We start from the raw sequence: 16,071 nt of genomic DNA, 5'->3' as shown, positions 1-16,071 counted from the left end.
GCTTGCTTAATGCAAATTAAATCAGAATTCCCTCTGGATGCTACCTGTCATTTCTATGTTTCTCAAATTGCTGGTTCTTCCTATCTATATCTTAACAAACTATTCCTGTGTCTCTTTTCTTTACATCCCAAAGAGCTAGTGTTCTTATCACCATTCCAAGATCATTCCATCATTTCATATCTAATTATAATTAGGAAGCCTCATATGTTGTTATAATCCTATGGATCACTGGTGGCTCAGACAGTAAAAAGTCTGCCTGCAAAGCAGGAGACCCAGGGTTGATCCCTGGGTAGAAAAGATACCCTGGAGAAGATAATGGCAACCCACTCCAGTATTCTTGCCTGGAGAATTCTGTGGACAGAGAAGCCTGGTGGGTTATAGTCTATGGTGTTGCAAAGAGTCAGACAATTCGACTGAGTGACTAAGCATGCACTGTGGATAGTCAGACAGTATGATCAATGTCCCAGAAAAGGACATTGGCCTTGATACAGTGATCTCTTGATTAAGGAAGATTTCTCCCTTAATTTTTTAGATTTATTCTTTTCATTTTTGCCATATAGCCTTCCATGTTAATATAAATTATTTTACAAAACCTACTTGGTTTTTATTTAGGCCTTTTATTTTTGTTTTCTGTTTCAGCTAATTTTTTCCCATTCTTTTGTATTTATTGTTAACATCCTAATATTCATTAAAAATATGGAATGCTTCACGAATTTACATGTCATCTTTTGGCAGGGCCATGCTAATCTTCTCTGTATTGTTCCAGTTTTAGTACATGCACTGAGCAGTCACTCAGCCAACATTTTAGAAAATATACTTGCTGTATTTATGGAAGTATCATTGGATTGTGTGTTAGCTTTCTGTGGTTGCTGTAACAAATTACCATAAATGTGGTGGCTAAAAACAACAGAAATTTATCCTCTGTTCAGGAGGCCAGAAGTCCAAAATTTGTTTCATTGGGACCTAAATCAAGGTGCTACCAGGGCTGTTCACTTTTCAGAGGCTCAAGAGGAATACTCTGTTGCTTGTCTCTTTCAGCTTCTGTGGCTGCTAGCGTGCCTTTGCTTTTCACCACATTGTCAACATTTTCAAATCTCTAAGCAAAATTTGAATTTACTGCTCATTGACAGCTATTTACTTAGCATTTATATTACAACTGTATACCTAGCTTTTATATTGTATTAGCTATTATAAGTAATCTCAAGATGATTTAAAGGATGTAAATAGGGTATATGCAAATACTACACCATTTTATATAAGGGTCTGGAGCATCCTCGGATTTTGATGTCTGGTGGGTTTTGTCTCCTCTTTTTATGGATGTCTGTCTCAGAATTCCCTCTCCTCTCTCTTATAAGGATATATGTGATATCATTTAGGGCCCATAAGAAAGATCAGAATAAGTTCTTCCTCTCAGTAGCTTTAACTTGATTGAATCTTTCGCCGTATAAGGTAATACATTTGTCCCTTGGTGTCTGTTGTACAGTCATCAATCATGTCTGACTCTTTGCGACCCCATAGAATGCAGCATGCTAGGCTCCCCTTTGCCCTTCACCATTGCCCAGAGTTTGTTCAAACTCATGTCCAATGAGTCAGTGATGCCATCCAACTATCTCATCTTCTGTCGACCCCTTCCCCTCCTGCTTTCTATCTTTCCCAGTATCATGGTTTTTTCCAGTGAGTCAGTTCTTCACATCAGTTGGCAGAAGTATTGGAGCTTCAGCTTCAGTCCTTCCAATGACTAGTCAGGACTGATTTCCTTTAAGATTGACTGGTTTGATCTCCTTGAAGTCCAAGGGACTCTCAAGAGTCTTCTCTAGCACCACAATTTGAAAGCATCACTTCTTTGGTGCTCAGCCTTCTTTATGGTCCAACTCTCACATCCATGCATGACTACTGGAAAAACCATAGGTTTGACTAGACAGAACTTTGTAAAGTGATGTCTCTGCTTTTCAGTAAGCTGACTAGGTTTGTCATAGCTTTTCTTTCATGACTGTAGTCACCATTTACAGTGATTTTGGAGCCAAGAAATATAAAGTCTGTCACCGTTTCCATTTTCTTCCCCACCTATTACCATGACTTCATGGTAAGTCTGGTCCAGATAAGACTGGATGTCGTGATCTTAGTTTTTTGAATGTTGAGTTTTAAGTGAGCCTTTTATCCTTGGGGTCTGTGGGGTATTAATTTCAGGACCCATCCCCACCAGACATCAAAATCCGAGGATGCTCCTGACCCTTATATAAAATGGTGTAGTATTTTCATATAACCTATGTACATCCTTTAAATCATCTTGAGATTACTTATAATAGCTAATACAATATAAAAGCTAGGTATATAGTTGTAATATAAATGCTAAGTAAATAGCTGCCAGTGAGCAGTAAATTCAAATTTTGCTTAGTGGAACATTCAGGATTTAAAAAACTGTATTTTCAGTCCAGGAATGTACAACCCATAGATATGGAACCCGTAGACAGAGAGGATGTGAAGGACTTACTATATTCATAGGTTCTGGGAGTTGGGATTTGAGTGTATTGTCAGGGGCCATTTTTCAGTCTACCACAATTTGTGTTGCTGATAGTATATTAAAAAGCAGAGACATTACTTTGCCAACAAAGGTCTGTCTAGTCAAGGCTATGGTTTTTCCCATGGTCATGTATGGATGTGAGAGTTGGACTGTGAAGAAAGCTGATGCGAAGAATTGATGCTTTTGAGCTGTGGTGTTGGAGAAGACTCTTGAGAGTCCCTTGTACTGCAAGGAGATCCAACCAGTCCATTCTAAAGGAGATCAATCCTGGGTATTCATTGGAAGGACTGATGCTAAAGCTGAAACTGCAATACTTTGGCCACCTCATGCGACGAGTTGACTCACTGGAAAAGACTCTGATGCTAGGAAAGGTTGGGGGTGGGAGGAGAAGGGGACGACAGAGAATGAGATGGCTGGATGGCATCACCGACTCTGTGGACGTGAGTTTGGGTGGACTCCGGGAGTTGGTGGTGGACGGGGAGGCCTGGCGTGCTGTGATTCATGGGGTCGCGGAGAGTCGGACACGACTGAGCGACTGAACTGAACTGAATAGTAAAATGCTGCCTATGTAATATTCCACTGTGTAAATATACCAGCTTATTCATGTTGATGGGCATTTAGCTTTTTGCTGTTGAAAGTAGTGCTATTATAAGAATCCTATCCATGTTTCCTATTGTACGTATCTATGAATTTCTCAAGCATATATGCCTGCAAATTAAGTTGCTGGTCATAAGGTTTATGAATGTTTGGATTTTGGAGGTAATATAAAACTGTTTTCCAGAGTGATTTCGTTCAGGTACCTTTACAACAGAAATATATAAGAGACCTTGGAATTCCATGTGCTTCCTGACACTTGACATTTCCAGATTTTTTAAGTTGTGCAAATTTAATGGCCATAACATGGTATCTCACTTGGGTCTTGTTTTACCTTTCACTGATTATTAACAACATTGCCTATCATGTATTCCTTATTTATATGCATTTTATCTTTAGCTAAGTGTTTGTGTCCTTTATTCTAATAGTTTCTATATTGATTTTCTTATTGTTTTCTTAAGAGTTTTAAAATATATATTCTTTTATTTATTAGCTTATTTTTAAATTTTGAATGTGATAGGATTTTTTTTTTTTCTCTAATTGTGGCAAGTGAGGGCTACTCTCTAGTTGTGCAAAGGCTTCTCATTGCAGTGGCTTCTCTTGTTGCAAAGCACGGGCTCTAGGCATGCAGGCTTCAGTAGTTGCAGCTTTCAGACCTTAGAATTTGGGCTCAGGAATTGTGTTACATGGGTTTAGTTGCTCTGCTGCATGGCATGTGAGATATTTCCTGACCAGGGATTGAACCTGTGACCCCTGCATTGCAGGAAAATTCTGATCCACTGTGCCACCAGGGAAGTCTAAGATATATTCTTTACAGAAATTTTCCTTGTTACAAATGTTCATGTGTCTTCTCCTGCATTAAAGCCCTCTCCTATCCACACCGCCTCCCTAAGGTGTTTTTGAACAAAATTTCCTAATTTAGATACAGCAAAGTTTATATTTATTTATTCTGTTGTTTTTTTTTTTAAGAAATCTTTCCCTACAGCAGGGTCTTAAATATTCACCTGTATTTTCTTCTAGAAATTTTTTTTTTTTGTATTTTCAATACCTATTCTATTTAGAATTGATTTTTTAAAAAAATTATGGCCTGTGGTAGGGATCAAATTTGATCTTTTTCATAATAGAAATTTATTTCAGCTTCATTTATTAAATAGTTTCTCTCTTCCTCACCTCTTTTTATATACCAAAATTTTTCCACACTGGACTAGTTCTGCCTCTGGGCTTCTATACTCTCTTTATTCATTGGTCAATTTCTCTATTACTACGTCAACCACTACCTTAATGATCAGAATTTCATCATTAAGTCCTGGTTGTTTAAATTCCTTAAAATAATTTTTTAAGTTAAAAAACATTTTTCATTGTATGACTTGTGAAGTGAATGGGAAAGTGTTAGTTGCTCAGTCGTGTCTGACTCTTTTTGACCCCATGGACAGGAGTTCACAAGATTCCTCCCTCCATGGAATTCTCCAGGCAACAATACTGGAATGGGTTGCCATTCCCTTCTCCAGAGGATGTTCCTGACCCAGAGATCGAACCCACGTCTCTTGCATTGAAGGCAGATTCTTTACCATTCGAGCCACCAGGTAAGCAGTATTTGTGGATAAACTTTGTTTTGTATGTGATATTATCCATTTAAAATAATTTCCTTTTAAACTATATATTCTTAAAAGGAGCAAAATTAATTCTGAAGCCAGACATTTGTTAAATATTATAATATACAAATTAACATGTCTTATTAGTATTGGTACTTTTGAAATTTTATCTCTAGAGTCAGTGTGTTTTATTTTATTTTGAACTTTTTTTTTTTTTTAAATTGGGGTATAGCTGACTGACAATGTTGTGATAGTTTCAGGTGAACCATGAAGAGACTCAGCCATGAGTCAATATATTTAAAATTAAAGAACCACAGTTTCAAACTCTAGGTTAATATTTGCTAAGAACACTTGTTGTTTCTGTCTCTCATCTTTAAAATGAGTCTGATACAGCTTATCCCTCAAAGTGACTTCTTGATAATAAAAATGACAAATTTAACATTTCCTAATTAAGTGGTAACTCATTTAGTATTTGCATATGCTTGCGATTTTAATCTATTCTAGACAAGCTTCAGCACATTAGGAACATTTACTTTTCCTTAGGGGATTGTGAAAGTAGTTTCTTATGAGGTGGTTTGCCTGGAGAAGGTTCTCATGGTGAGAGGGAAATTACTGATGCTGTGCTTTTGTGGGTCCAATGTCACCCGAGGGGAGGCTAACCAGCATGTTCAGTTCAGTTCAGTTCAGTACCTCAGTCGTGTCTGACTCTTTGCGACTCCATGAACCACAGCATGCCAGGCCTCCCTGTCCATCACCAACTCCCAGAATCCACCCAAACCCATGTCCATTGAGTCAGTGATGCCATCCAGCCATCTCATCCTCTGTTGTCCCCTTCTCCTCCTGACCTCAATCTTTCCCAGCATCAGGGTCTTTTACAATGAATCAGCTCTTCACATCAGGTGGCCAAAGTATTGGAGTTTCAGCTTCAACATCAGTCCTTCCAATGAACACCCAGGACTGATCTCCTTCAGGATGGACTGGTTAGATCTCCTTGCAGTCCAAGGGATTCTCAAGAGTCTTCTCCAACACCACAGTTCAAAAGCATCAATTAGTTGGTGCTTAGCTTTTTTTATAGTCCAACTCTCACATCCATACTTGACCTCTGGAAGAACCATAGTCTTGACTAGATGGACATTTGTTGGCAAAGTAATATCTCTGCTTTTTAATATGTTGTCTAAGTTGGTCATAACTTTCCTTCCAAGGAGTAAGCATCTTTTAATTTCATGGTTGCAGTCACCATATGCAGTGATTTTGGAGCCTAGAAAAATAAAGTCAGCCACTGTTTCCACTGTTTCCCCATCTACCAGCATGAGAAGGGACAATAGAGTGTAGCTGCAAGTCCTCCTGTAAGTGTGTCCTCTAGCCTCCCAAGTGTACTGACAGCTTAAAAAACCCCACAGATCTCTTAGGACTTAATCATACCAGCTCTGAGCTAAAACTAATTGCTGGGAACTTACCACTGAGTCCATTTGTTTGAATGAGTGTTTCAGAAGGGTCACATGATAAATGGGATTCTGATATGAAATATCATGCCTTAAATTCATCCTCTGGCTTCTCCCAGTTTCTCAGTATAAAGTCAGGATAGATATCATGACCGTCCATCTGAATCCCCATTTCAGCCTTCTGACTAACAGTAGCGCTGCTTAGTAGGAACAACTCAGCGGAAATGCCCAGAGCACCATCCCCACCATTGCCATTCCAACTGGCAAAATGAATTGTACTCTATTTCATTCAAGAATTTCAAGTGGAATAATCTGATATTTGGAGAAGCCTGCCGTGGAGAAGGCAATGGCAAGCCACTCCAGTACTCTTGCCTAGAAAATCCCATGGATGGAGGAGCCTGGTAGGCTGTAGTCCGTGGGGTCGCTAAGAGTCGGACACGACTGAGCAACTTCACTTTCACTTTTCACTTTCACACATTGGAGAAGAAAATGGCAACCCACTCCAGTGTTCTTGCCTGGAGAATCCCAGGGACTGGGGAGCCTGGTGGGCTGCCGTCTATGGGGTCACACAGAGTCGGACACGACTGAAGTGACTTAGCAGCAGTAGCAGTAGCAGGTTCTGTGCCAATACCCAAGATGCTAGGAGTGATGAGTGTAGAGGACAGAGGAGTAGGTTTTTGGTCTTTCGGCTTCCATAGTAGGAGAGAGTTCCACAGAAATGTGTATGATGAGGAACTCTCCAGGGATACAAAAGTAGTTCAGATTCTAGGCAGCCAAAGAAACACATATGTCATATGTTGAAGATCACAGCAAACTAAACAAACAAAACTAAACAAAAGAACTGAATTCATTATCCAACTCCAAATCTTTCTACTCTACAACAAGGACTGTCACCCTGAGTAACTAAAAGGCCCTTGGTAGATATTGTATATGATTAGGTAAAAAATGATAATATTTTAAATTTATATTATTTCTCAACAAACAAGCAAATCTTGAGCTACTTTAACATGTTTGCTCTTTAAAACTTAATAGTGTGAACAAATTTACTACCTTATTTAGCGAATAATTAAAGTGAAATAAGGAGCGACCTAATGACCTCCCCATAGTCAGTCAGTAGTATATTCACCATTATTTTTTTTTCCTAACTCTATTTCAACCCACTAGTGTCCATTGTCTGCTTTCTAAAAAATAAAAAGAAAATATGGCTATGGCCTAAACACATTGGACGTGAGTGATATTTTTCTCCTTGAAACTTTTTGTACGAGGCGGGGGTTAGTAACAGGAAAACTGAAATTCAGGTGATATAGAAAATAATGGATTTGGTCAGACTAGACTATAAGAGGATTAGAGTTGAGTTGAATTATCATAGCTTTAAATAATGTAAAGTCCAACTTAAATGGAAATATACTCTAAAAACTTCCTGGCATCTTTCCACTTTAATAATCCAACACCACCTGTGAAAACGAAACAAGTATTATAGGCCTCCACTAAATGGATTATATGTGTCTTAGCAGACACCTGTTCAGAGCACTTAGGTATTAGGTGATTCAGGGATCTCAAATGCATTCATATCTATTGATGGAGCCTAGATATTGAATTTAAATGTCAGGAAATACAGTGGCAATTTTAGAGAGAAAATATAATGAAAAAATATTATATATTTAATTTTAAGGTCCTTGACTTTAAGGTTATCAAAGGCAAGTATTAATTCATCTGTATAGACCACAGGTTTAAAAGTGCTTTCACAAGTGAATTTTGTTTGGAAATATGTTAGAGCACTCATTTCCAACACACCCCCACCCGCTCTTTTAAAAATAATTTAATTATTATTTTCAGTAGCTTTTTTGGAGCAGTTTTAGATCCACAGCAAAACTGAAAGGAAGGAACAGAGGTTTCCTGCATTATCCCTTGCCCTCATGATTGCTAAGCTTCCCCTATTGTCACATCCTCCATCAAAGAGATACATTTCTTACAACTGCTGAACTTCTATTGACACATCATAATTGTCCAAAGTCCATAGTTTACATTAGGTTTTACTCTTTGTGTTATACTTTCTATGAGTTTGGCCAAGTGTATAATGATATGCATTTCTCATTATAAGATGGTGCAGAGTATTTTCATTGCCTTAAAACTCCTCTGTGCTCAGCCTATTCTTCCCTCCCCCATTTCCCTATCCTGGGCAACCACTGATCCTTTCATTGTTTCCATAATTTTGCCCTTTCCAGATTAACATATACTTGGATTCATATAGCATGTAGTCTTTTCATTGGCTTCTTTTACTTCAGTTCAGTTCAGTTGCTCAGTCATGTCTGACTCTTTGCGACCCCATGAACTGCAGCACGCCAGGCTTCCCTGTCCATCACCAACTCCCGGAGCTTGCTCAAACTCATGTCCATCAAGTTGATGATGCCACGCAACCATCTCATCCTCTGTCGTCCCCTTCTCCTCCTTCCTTCAATCTTCCCCAGCATCAGGGTCTTTTCCAGTGAGTCAGTTCTTTGCATCAGGTGGCCAGAGTATTGGAGTTTCGGCTTCAGAATCATCTTTTACTTAATAATATGTATTTCCGTTCCGTTCTGTCGCTCAGTCGTGTCCGACTCTATGCGACCCCATGGACTGTAGCCTACCAGGCTTCTCCGTCCATGAGATTCTCCAGGCAAGAATACTGGAGTGGGTTACCGTTTCCTTCTCCAGGGGATCTTCCCGACCCAGGGATCGAACCCGGGTCACCCGCATTGGAGGCAGACGCTTTAACCTCTGAGCCACCAGGGATGCCCCAAAAATCGCTCAGTTGTGTCCAACACTTTGTGACCCCATGAACTATACACACCATGGAATTCTCCAGGCCAGAATACTGGAGTGGGTAGCCTTTCCCTTCTCCAGGGGATCTTCCCAACTCAGGGATTGAACCCGGGTCTCCGGCATCGCAGACAGATTCTTTACCAGCTGAGCCACAAGGGAAGCCAAGTTTATGCTTTTTCATTGCTTGATGCTCATTTGTTTTTAGTGCTGATAATGGACTTTAGTGCATATGTATGGGCTTCCCTGGTTGCTCAGACGGTAAAGAATCTGCCTGCAATGCAGGAGACCTGGGTTCAGTCCCTGGATTGGGAAGATCGCCTGGAGGAGGGCATGGCAACCCGCTCCAGTATTCTTGCCTGGAGAATCCCCATGGACAGAAGAGCCTGGTGGGTTACAGTCCGTGGGTGTGCAAAGAGTCCGACACAACTGAGTGACTAAGCACTGCTGCTGCTGCTACTACTGCTAAGTCACTTCAGTCGTGTCCGACTCTGTGTGACCCCACAGACGGAAGCCCACCAGGCTCCCCCATCCCTGGGATTCTCCAGGCAAGAACACTGGAGTGGGTGTGACTAAGCACAGCATATATATATGTACAATTTTCCTTGTCTGAATGTACCAGTTTATCCTTTCACCCACTGAAGGATATCTTGGTTGTTTCCACGTTTTGTCAATTATGAACACAGCTGTTATAAATATCCACGTGCAGGTCTTTGTGCAGACATGGTTTCAGCTACTTTGGGTAAATGCTAAGGAGCACACTTGTTGGATCATGTGTTACAAGAAGTTAGATCTTGTAAGAAACTGACAAATTGTCTTTCAATGTGGCTGTATCATTTGTAGTTCTACCAGCCGTGAATGACCATTCCCAGTGCTTCAGTTCCTACTGGCATTTGGTATTGTCAGTGTTTGAATTTTGGCCATTCGAATAGATATGTAGTGATAGCTCATAGTTGTTTTAATTTGCATTTCTCTGATGACATATGATGTGGAACATCTTTTCGTGTGCTTATTTGCCATCCATATATCTTCTTTGTGAAATGTCTGTTAAGGTCTTTGGCCCATTTTTTAATTGGGTGGTCTGCTTTCTTTTGTTGAGTTTTAAGAGTTCTTGCATAACTTGAATAACATTTCTTTACCAAATGTTTCTTTTGCAAATGTTTTTTCCTAGTCTGTGGCTTATCTTCTCATTCCCTTGACATTGTCTTTCACAGAGAGGAGATTTTTAAATTTGATGAAACATAATTTATCAATTATTTCTTCCATGGATTGTGTCTTTAGTGTGGTATATTTAAAAGTTATTGATATATTCAAGGTCATCTAGGTTATCCGGTAGGAGTTTTATAATTTTGCAATTTACATTTACTAGTAAAACATTTAAAAGAATTTATTTTATCCCTTGCAATGCCCAAATAATAACATGTTGGTCTTCTTGTATATGATAAAAGGGATGGTTGAGTAAAATTTATGCTTATTTCTCCTCTTTTTACAGTGTTTCTTGCTGTGACTCATGTCACTAGAGTATTTAAAGGTATTCTAACTCATTAAAGCATCAATTCTTTGGCGATCAGCTTTCTTCACAGTCCAACTCTCACATCCATACATGACCACGGGAAAAACCATAGCCTTGACTAGATGGACCTTTGTTGGCAAAGTAATGTCTCTGCTTTTTAATATACTATCAAGGTTGGTCATAACTTTCCTTCCAAGGAGTAAGCGCCTTTTAATTTCATGGCTGCAATCAGCATCCTCAGTGATTTTGGAGCCCCAAAAAATAAAGTCTGACACTGTTTCCACTGTTTCCCTATTTATTTCCCACGAAGTGATGGGACCAGATGCCATGATCTTTGTTTTCTGAATGTTTTTGAACTGTGGTGTTGGAGAAGACTCTTGAGAGTCCCTTGTACTGCAAGGAGATCCAATCAGTCCATTCTAAAGGAGATCAATCCTGGGTGTTCATTGGAAGGACTGATGCTAAAGCTGAAACTGCAATACTTTGGCCATCTCATGCGACGAGTTGACTCACTGGAAAAGACTCTGATGCTAGGAAAGGCTGGGGACGGGAGGAGAAGGGGACGACAGAGAATGAGATGGCTGGATGGCATCACCGACTCTGTGGACATGAGTTTGAGTGAACTCCGGGAGTTGGTGATGGACAGGGAGGCCTGGCGTGCGGTGATTCATGGGGTCGCGGAGAGTCGGACACGACTGAGTGACTGAACTGAACTGAACTGAACTCATTAAAGAGAACAAGTTAAGGATGTGTCAAATATGTTGCATATTGGAAAACCAGTATAATGTTGCAGTGTACAAAGATGCATAGTATAAACAGTTCACAAAGCAAGGTATTCCTGGTTTGTTCAGCAGTAGCTAGACTCTGATTTTTCTCTTTCTTTTTAATTTTTTCAATTATGAAAGCATGATAACACATTTACAGGAGATTTGGAAAATGCAAAACAAAGTTGCATATAGTTCCACTAAATAGGTAGATAAATTAAGGTTTTCAGTTGAAGTTTCAATATCAAACTCTCAAAAATTAATGGAACAAATAGACAGAAAAGTAGAAGGATATAGGAGACCTGAAAAGCACCATGAATCAATTCAACATAATAAGATTTATACAACTTTCACACCACAGTAATACAAATTCTGTTCAAGTTCACATAGACTATAAACTAGGAGACACTGAAACATACCCATGGACATAAAACAAGGTGCAAAAATTTCATAGTCTAGAGTTATTGAAATCATACAAAGTATGTTCTCATCACTGTGGAATTATGTTAGAAATCAATATCAAAAGATATTTGAAAATAACCACCTATTTTCAAATGTAATGTGACATTTACCAAGCGAGATCTTTGACTTAGCCATTGAAAGCTTCAGTAAAGTTATAAGATTGAGTAAACTTCTAATCCAATTCTGAGGCTATAAAGAAATCCTGTATTGTAAAAAGTGTGTTCTCCATGGTGCTGGAATCTAAAATGTAAAAAGGAGGTGAGAACTTGAAAGGAATTGCAAGTTACTGAATACAAATAAATGGCTGCCCACATTGTGAAGATTGAAAGAAATGACCCCTTTCAGTTTTCCTCCACTTTAGATCTTGCATTAAGACATGGACAATTTGGGTTCATACTTAGCCATTGTCATCTCAAGTGGAATTGTCTTCTAAAATGGCTGTGTCTATTTAACATTCGAGAAAACACGAAGATTTCTGATTCAGTCTGACCATGCTATCTGTACACACATTGCAGACAAGAGATCATGGCATTCAGTCTCTGCTTAAGGTCAAAGGGAAACTGGGTGTCTGAAGTGACAGAGGCAAAGGAGAAGGCATGGACACAGTATCTTTGATATATACATCCAAGGTTTTGGAATTCTGGGCAGACCATTAAAATATAACTCTCTATATAATCCTGAGGGTGTTGGAAAAGACTCTTGAGAGTCCCTTGGACAGCAAGGAGATCAAACCAATCAATTCTAAAGGAAATCAACCCTGAATATTCATTGGAAGGACTGATGCTAAAGCTGAAGCTCCAATACTTTGGCTACCTGATGCAAAGAGCTGAATCATTGGAAAAGACCCTGGTGCTAGGAAAGATTGAGGCAAAAGGAGAAGGAGGCAGCAGAAGATAATATGGTTAGATAGCATAACTGGCTCAATGGACATGAAGTTGCACAAACTCCAGGAGATAGTGGAGGACAGAGGAGTCTGGCGTACTGCAGTCCATGGGGTTGCAAAGAGCTGGACACAGCTTAGCAACTGGAAAACAACAAAGTGATCCTGAAGATAGTATAAACTGAATATTTCCTTTTATTTCCATGTGTATGTGTTTTCCCCCAGATTATAAATCCTAAGAACATTTTCCTGGCTTCAAAGTTTATAAAATTAAGTGTCCTAAATGCTTCAAGTGTAAGTTATCCTCTAATGGAATCCTAGAAGCTCAATTTAAATGCTCAGAATTCTGTTCTGGGTTCTAGTAATATAAAATATAAAATTTCCAATAAATTTCAAAGATTGATATTTATTTACTGGAGGTGTAAGAGCCATTATTTTTTATGCACAAGTTTCACTTTTATTAGTTTTATCTCATCTCTAGATCTTTGGAAAGAATGACTGATTTCACAGAGATACTGCTTAGCTTGTAAAGTTTGACCAATTGAGGAAAACAACCTTAAGTAAGATAAATGGGGGAGGTAGTACTGCATGGAAACCAGAGAAATGAGAATAGCAGGTGGAGAAACCTTCCTGTATGGTTAGAAATTACTGCTCCACTGGTTCTACATACAGGTATGCAGACTTCGTATATGAGAAAGTGTCACTCAAAGTGACAGTTTAAGCCTCCATTTTCAGTGAGATTGCATACTCAAAACCAAGCCATGGGTGCTCAAATTAACCAAAAATTTGAAAACAAAGTTTTGTCTTTAAAAAGTGTACCACCAGCTACAGATGACTTGGACACCATGTACCCAGGGCACCATGAACACCACATGGAGGATGACTTCAGAGCATATTTTGTTGTCAAGTTCATGATGACCTGACTCAGGTAGAAACAGAGCCTTCAACTTGGTTTTCCACTGCCTATTTACCATTTTCTGAACAAAATTCTTTAATGATGCTAAATTCCAGTCCTGAAAACCATTTATTTTAGTGGTAGCCCTAGGGATAGACTTCACAATATAGGTTACCCCAGCCTATTCCCCTACATTTCTTTTCTGTGCCTCACTAACTTTTTAAAAGTCATTTTCTTTTTTTCAATTAAAAAAAGTGCTTCTTTTATTTTTGGCTATGCTGGGTCTTTCTTGCTGTGTGGGCTTTTCTTTAGTTGAGTCAAGTGGGGGCTACTCTCTAGATTCAGTGCTTGGGCTTCTCTTTGCAGTGACTTCTCTTGTTGCTGAGCATGGGCTCTAGGGTGAGCAGGCTTTAGTAGTTGTGGCTCTTGGACTCCAGAGCACAGCCTCAGTAGTTGTCATGCATGGACTGAGTTGCTCTGTGGCATGTAAGACCTTCCTGGATCAGGGGTGGAACCCTTGTCTCCTGCATTGGCAGGTAGATGTTTTACTGCTGAGCCACCAGGAAAGCCCCTGCCTTGGTATCTTTAATGCTTGACCATTGATAATGTCCAAGTTGAGTCTCAGTTGTGAAGGTGAGAGAGTTAACAATAGGAACCAGGGGAGACATCACCAAAGTCTAGAGAAGTATCTGGAAGCAGTAAGGAAAGGACAAGATTTTATGGAGGGCAGATGGTGACAAACAGTCAGCATTTGAATGACGTCTCCTCATTCAGATGTGATGGAATGGTACAGAGTCTAGAGAGAGATGAACAAACAACCAAGGAATCAACAGACATGATGCTGCTGCTACTATAGCACATTTATTTTGTGTAGTCAGATTCACTGGATACTGGCCGACTTCATCCATCTGGACCATTTCTTACATTTGACTTTCTTTTTAGAACCACAAGCTTTCTGGATGATACTTTACATACCTTAATTTTTTTTTTTTTTTTATTCTGAAGAAGACTATGCAGGCTTTGGTTTTTGTCCCCACTTTCTATGTCAAAGAGACTGAGGCTCAGAGAAGTAAAACAACTCTGCATATGTCATACACCCAGGTTTTTCTGACTCTAGAATCCTAGATTTTAGCTCACATATTTTGCTGTCTCTGTTATAGTGGCTTGAGAAGGAAGTGAAGGTATGAAAGAGCTGCAAGTGCAATACGAGGGTAATGAGACTGATTTTCTCAATGAAATATATAGCATTGCTGCTGCTGCTAAGTCACTTCAGTCGTGTCCGACTCTGTGTGACCCCATAGATGGAAGCCCACCGGGCTCCCCCGTCCCTGGGATTCTCCAGGCAAGAACACTGGGATGGGTTGCCATTTCCTTCTCCAATGTGTGAAAGTGAAAAGGGAAAGTGAAGTTGCTCAGTCATGTCTGACTCTTAGCGACCCCATGGACTGCAGCCTACCAGGCTCCTCCGTCCATGGGATTTTCCAGGCAAGAGTACTGGAGTGGCTTGCCATTGCCTTCTCCGATATATAGCATTGCTGCTGCTGCTGCTAAGTCACTTCAGTCGTGTCCGACTCTGTGTGACCCCATAGACGGAAGCCCACCAGGCTCCCCCGTCCCTGGGATTCTCCAGGCAAGAACACTGGAGTGGGTTGCCATTTCCTTCTCCAATGTGTGAAAGTGGAAAGTGAAAAGTGAAAGTGAAGTCGCTCAGTCGTGTCCGACCCTTAGCGACCCCACGGACTGCAGCCTACCAGGCTCCTCCATCCATGGGATTTTCTAGGCAATAGTACTGGAGTGGCTTGCCATTGCCTTCTCTGGATATATAGCATTAGGTTTACAATAATAATTGACCAGGAAATCTAGAATTGGACAATCTTGAGGTCAGATGGAAGTGTTGATGATGACTAAAGAAAAGAGACAGTGACTGATATGAAAGGGAGAACATTAAAGAACTGAAACAGCATCTTATCGGATACTTCTTTTAGATACATGTTGATGTTTCCTGGAAAGGTGGTTTTCCAAATGTGTGTTGTAAGACGAGCCACTGAAACATGGAGAAAATGTAAGAATTCTAATTGAATACTAATTATATTTATTATAAAAAGAATAGTATTTTATTTAATATTAAGTATGTAGATTGGTCTTGGCTTCTTCACTTGGATGTACAAGAGACAATCATATACGATGTACATTCCCCAACACATCCTGGGAGAACCACAGACATTTCACAACATAGAAGGAGTTGACAATATATCACAGTCTACCTGTGATTGATGAAGTGGATTTGTGGATTATAGTATCTTATCTTATTTATACTAACCCAAACTGACAAGTGTTTCTAAAAGATTCCTACTAAGAAACAATGGATTGAGAAAAATCAATGATGCCAAACAAGCAAAGAAGACAATGGGCAGAAGTCTCCTTTCTGTTTGGAGCTGTACAGGGCTTGGTCAGTCTCATTATCAAGGAAAATAAGATCATTAATCCTACTAACAGATTCATACCACATTCCTCTTACTGAGAGCATTAAACATTCTGTACACGAAAAAACAAAATAATATAAATTTTTTTCCATTTAATTTTCTCTTTGGGTTTGGAATGAAACTGTG

At 39.5% G+C, this 16,071-nt stretch overlaps 1 non-coding gene across 1 annotated transcript; it reads right to left on the bottom strand.

The window, feature by feature from the left end:
- Window positions 1-690: 690 nt before the first annotated feature.
- Window positions 691-792, bottom strand: LOC129537365 (U6 spliceosomal RNA). The gene has a single exon (XR_008682017.2). It is a non-coding gene; the product is annotated as a U6 spliceosomal RNA (small nuclear RNA).
- Between the last annotated feature and the right edge of the window lie 15,279 nt (window positions 793-16,071).

This window comes from Moschus berezovskii, chromosome 6, assembly GCF_049115385.1.
Source record: "Moschus berezovskii isolate FMDL1 chromosome 6, NW_MosBer_1.0, whole genome shotgun sequence".
NCBI classification, from domain to species: domain Eukaryota; kingdom Metazoa; phylum Chordata; class Mammalia; order Artiodactyla; family Moschidae; genus Moschus; species Moschus berezovskii.
The sequence above is the reverse complement of the archived record's forward strand: the minus strand, read 5'-3'. Positions and strand labels throughout refer to the sequence as shown.